At 35.3% G+C, this 5624-nt stretch overlaps 1 non-coding gene across 1 annotated transcript; it reads left to right on the top strand.

Moving 5' to 3' along the window:
* Positions 1 to 400: 400 nt before the first annotated feature.
* TRNAP-UGG (transfer RNA proline (anticodon UGG)) lies at positions 401 to 472 on the top strand. The gene has a single exon. It is a non-coding gene; the product is annotated as a tRNA-Pro (tRNA).
* Positions 473 to 5624: the final 5152 nt, after the last annotated feature.

Genomic DNA, 5624 nt, shown 5'->3' with positions numbered 1-5624 from the left:
TTGGGAAGCAGGAGATAAGCCATGATTAGATTGAATGGTCAGGAGGAGACAAGGCCATCTGTCTTTGGAGATTATTAATAAGACTCGATGATTTGGAGAAACTAATTAACACTATTTTGTTGAGTATATGGAGAAATTTCAGTAGAAAGAAGAAATAGTTTAGGGTTCTACCATTAAAAAAACTGAGATGACCCGGCCGCTTTAATGCGCCAGATTAAAGCTGGAGTATAAAAGGGCGTGGGTTCAAAATTCAAAACGCACCCTCAACAGTGCTATTCAATACCATTTTGATTTGTCCGTGTGGATTTGGCGGCAAACCCCAGTTCTTGTTAGGGTTTCGAGAGTCCCAAATGGGAAATCAGTTTTATTATTTTGTAAAATTTACATATTTATTACGGCAGGGCATTTGGTCTAGTGGTATGATTCTCGCTTTGGGTGCGAGAGGTCCCGAGTTCGATTCTCGGAATGCCCCGTTTGAGATTTTGCTTCTTTTCGTTTTCGTTTTGTTCTCATTTCTGTCCTGTATCTGATATGCTGCTTCTGTTTAATTCTGTCTTGTATTGTATCTGATATGCTGCTTCTGTTTAATTCTGTCTTGTATTGTATCTGATATGCTGCTTCTTTTTACAGCTGAACTATCATTGTTATACAGGTTGGGCAATGTATTGATTGTCATCGATTTAGATTTTCTCTGTTTGTTTCTTATAATAAAATTGGAAACTTTAATGGAATGGCACTGAATGGATGACCTAGTAGTGCACAGTATGTCATGGAACTGACTTGTTTGATCAAGTTGAGAGAGTGTAAGAGAAAGGTAGATGCACCGGTTTGCAAGAGGGATAATTTGTACTCAATTATCTACTTTTCCCATGGATCTATGGTATGTGAATGTACGTTTCTGTTATTATGGTTTAACCTGTACCCGTTAGTGGCATTTCCCCTTTATTGATTAACTTATGCCTGCTGATTTATAACATGTATTCTGTTTGCAGCTAATCACTTCGTTTTTCTAACAGTGCCCACTGCAGGGTCTGCTATACAACATTCTCCCTGCACACATTGAATGTGATTCTTAAACTGATTCTACGGTCCAAATATCATGTTAACAAATTTAAGATAAAATCACTTTCACTAAAAATGTTGATCATAAATAGCTGGTGATTTTTGAGACAGATCATTTCTCAGAGTTGCAGATGGTAAGTAGTAAACTTCACTGTTTTCTACCTGTGAATGAAGTCATTCAGTTCTTGTTTTGGACCTACCCTTTCCATATAAAGTCCTTTCTGATCGATCCTAATTACTGGTATCATTATTTGGTTACTTTCCAGGAGAGGAACCTCATTTAAGCTGCCTCTGGTTCCATGTCCATTATCTCGATTCTGAGGATTTTCCTGTTTGCTGTGGCACATAGGTGTCTGGAGAGTTAAGTGAATAGGATTTGATCGATTGCTTCAATAAGTATTCCTCCATTTGTTATTTACCTTCGTTGGTGATTAAGTTGCTCTTCTCCATGTGATAACTTTACATTGACTTTTCAGATATTATCACGGTTCTTTTACAAGTTATCAGAACGGAAACTATTGTGATGGTGAGCATTCTGAAATAACATTGGAGGCGAGACACAATTGTATTCTCCATTCGGAGGCAGGGAGGTTTAGGAGTTGTTGAAACATCCAACCAGGGTTTTCAATCCAAATATTAAAAAGCCCTCTAGGATATATGTGAGAAAGAAATAACTGATGTATCACCTGCTAAACTTACACTGATTGAATTGGGAGGCCTTAATGGGGGTTGGGTGCCTATGTTTTGATCCACTCTGCCAACCAGGGTAAGGATCACGTATAAGCTACCATTGCTATTTAGGTAGTGTTTATAGATCCCCAAGTCTGAAGTGAGAACTGAACAGGGGAGGATTGTACAATGTAGATTAGGGCATAGTGATGAATTCTTTATTTGTCCAGTACTTTTTAAATACGTTGATAACAATTAAATTTACTGTCAATCACATTGCTTTATTTCAATCCATAAGTTACTCCAACATGATACTAATCCAAAATGTACGCAAGCTCTGGGCTATGCAAGTTTCTCCTTCCTGAAATTAGGGATTTCCATCACTAACTGTAATCTTCCACTGTCCTGGTTAGAACTCCATAAAATTTTGTCACAACTTATTGAATCGTGGATAGCAATTATCCACGATTAGTCCATGGTTTCTCTAACTAAGATAACACCCTAGAAGTTTACTTGGATTAAGAAAAATACATTTCAAGGAGCACATCTGTGAATAATCTTTTTACTACAATGATTGTTTGATATATTGTCTACAACTAGAACGTAGACAGAGTACTCCTTGGATGAAAACATGAGGGAACAAGCTTTTGTGGAATCATCTTCCACATATGGGGATGCTCTGCTTTAAAAGGTTGATGCTCTGCTTTAAAAGGTTGATGATTAGGCGTTTTGATCTACAATCGTTTACTGTTATCTTGTGGGTCTTCCATGTCGGGAATGGCCGATTGTGGCTCTATCCATTCAGCAACTTTCTTTGCAAATTGACTTCATTTTTAACCTTAAACTGTGGCATAAAAATGAGTACATTAGATGAGACATTTGAGGTGATAGATCCTCTGTTGTTGTTGGTCAATTAGTTATTAATTGGTGAATCTTTGACATTACAATGAATGATGCAGGAGCATCCAGAGAAAGTTTAAGGGCAGAAAGCACAGGTCAAAAGGGGATGAATCAAGGTCAGAAAGGGACTGTAGGTTGAAGTAATGAAGCAAGGGGTCACCGATTTGGTTTGTGCATTGAAAAAAAATGTCAATGTACAATTTGAGGAGACTACACATCGCACATGGTTTTGATAAAGAGGAGACAAACATACCAAAGATCTATACAAAAGAGGATGATTGGGCAAGTATGTGGAAAAGAAATGCGTTAAGATCTATAAAAGGGAAGATGAGTAGGCAAGCATGTGGAAAAGAAATGCGTTTTGAAGTAAACAAAGTGGAACAATCGCAAAGGGAAACGAAGTAGCGTACAAATAGGACAGATTAGAGTTGGAGTTGAAGAGCAATGCAAACGGAATGGGCACAAGCCACCGTAAAGATTTAAATCATAATAGGTAGATGAATATCCAAATTTTCAGAATATAAGATTTATACCTTATAACTAGTTCAGATTCATTTTAACTTGAGATTTTAACTTAAGATTTGATTTATGGAGTATCAAGGTTTATTTTAACTTTGATTGGTTATGTTTATGAGGCATAAATTTTTTTCAATACAAAAAAATTTCAAGGAACTTGATCTCTCTGTGTCTTTGATAAATTTGGAGTGAAAATATTTCTATATATAGATATATTTGTTAATCTATATAGAAATTAAAATATAGATAGTTCAGTTCACAAAGAGTATTGTCTTAAAGAGACCATTGTCTTTTACTTAGGATTGTCAAAAAGAACATTAAATAGATACTAATCCTTTTTACCAAGAGCATACATCAATATGTTCAAAAACATAACTAGAAAGACCCAACCTTGTCCTTCATGTGAAGTAAGTAGAAGAGACCATTGTCATAGCCTGAAAAACTTGATATTAGCATTAATCCTTCAAAAGACATGCCTTTGGATCTCTAGAAGAGCCTTCTCACTAAGAAATTTGTTGCATAGCCTTCGCTAAGAGCAGTTGCTTCTTTAGAACGGGCATCAGTCTATTGACTAGCATTTTCACTAAGAGGTGCAAAGGGCACGTTGATAGTGTTTTGGGTGTTTTTACCCTTCGAATATATATACAATAACATTTGAAATAGAAGGGTTTCTAATGTATCATTGGAGGTTGGGGATCGATTGGTTGAATGAGCTCGGAGGTGGGTTGGTTGAACGGGCTCAGAGGTCAGGTATCTCTTCAAAGGTCTAGTGTGTCGAGGGGCCGACTATGCGGGATGTCATTTTATAAAAAGGGTCATATATCGATGACGAGAAACATGCCCCCATGTATCAACAAGAGCTCCTTGTTGCTAGCTTTGTTGTTGTTGGTTCTAATACTGATCTTGCATCTACAAAACGAAGGTATGTTGCTTAAAGCGGGGGAACTTGACCTAATTGTTGATTTGAAACTGAAGTTGGGGGATGGGAGGATAGAACTGACCTCACCCGTGACCTCATTCTCCTAGTCATTGATGATTCACTCCAGGATTACAAATCGGTAAGGAATAGACATAGCTTTCTCTATGAAAGTAGCTAATGTTGCTTGCCATATCTAATGGAGGATATAATAACCTTACCATTTCACCGAAACTAATGGATAATAGTACCTCCATTATTCGAAGTGCTATGAATTGTCATAATCATAACAACGAGCATACCCCCGAACTAGGGGAAGGGAACATCGAAGAGGAAGAGGTTAAATTTTGATTATATGTAAATGTATTGAATGTAAAAGTAAAAATTCATTTAAAACAAGTGTTGCAGGGCAACTTAGTTCTTACCACTCAAGTTAGGAATTATGCTCTAGAAAAAATTACATAAAACATTATAACTTGCATTAGTCAATACTAAATTAACAATGGTTAATAGGAAAATCGAATCTTATAGTCTTGCTTTAGAAGGAGCTAATAAATTGAGATGTCTACACATTTACAATATGTTATTTACCCAAGTATGAACTATTTTTAAAGATTTTAATTTTGGATGGTTTTCTTGCAAAGCCTAGAAATGAAAAATCACTACACAAATATTTAATAATCATGCCTGAATATCTCAACAATATCCAAAAATGGTGGATAAAATATGTGAGGCAATTATCCACATGGAATTATATTGTGCAAAGGGTGCAATAAGACCTTCAAGTTATGGTCGATTCAAATATTTTAAAAATAGTTCTCAGATATATATATATATATATATATATATATATATAAGTAATTAAATTAAATAATAATAATAATAATAATAAAACTAAATTTATATAGATTATTACAATTCATAATATTTTAATCTTGCTTTGAACGTGGTTGTGTGAAACATCATTTTTGCAAATACAATGGTAGAGTTTTTGAGAATTAAATTTTGTTGAGTACATCATTCTCTTTGTTGCTCTCCTTCATTCTATCTCTTTTGGAATCAAACAATGGATGTTAAAATCCAAATAAAGAATAAAAACTATTTGCTAGAAGGCAAATAAACAAGAGAGGTTTGAAGAGAAATGATGCATCTTGGTTTTTACACCCTCAGACAAAATTCACAAGTCCCTAAATGACTCTTTGAAGCAAGTTGCAACTCATCATAAAATTCAAACCAAGAATAATTCATTGTATCAAAGGTTTATTCATTTTTCTAGCTAGGCTCAACTAACTTGGCTTGCCAAATAAGTGGTAACTTGACAACATCTTTTGGATTGAAGAGAGACTTGGCTTACCTTCTGTCGACACTTTTCTCTATTTATTGGCACTTAGAACACAAAAAGAAACTCTTGCTTTAGTGAATCCATGCATACACTACTTATGAATCTTTCTGTTTGAAGGGATATATGTGCATCCTTTCCCATGTGTAGCAATGAGAAATGGGTAAGCACAAATTAGAAAAAATATCTCTTGGCCCTAAGGATTGTAGGCACATTTTTTGT

This window comes from Pinus tabuliformis, chromosome 6 (genome assembly GCF_031772625.1).
Source record: "Pinus tabuliformis cultivar Carrire ecotype Pingquan chromosome 6, CPIR1, whole genome shotgun sequence".
Taxonomy (NCBI): Eukaryota; Viridiplantae; Streptophyta; class Pinopsida; order Pinales; family Pinaceae; genus Pinus; species Pinus tabuliformis.
Note: the sequence above shows the minus strand (reverse complement) of the source record. Positions and strands in the feature narration are given on the sequence as shown.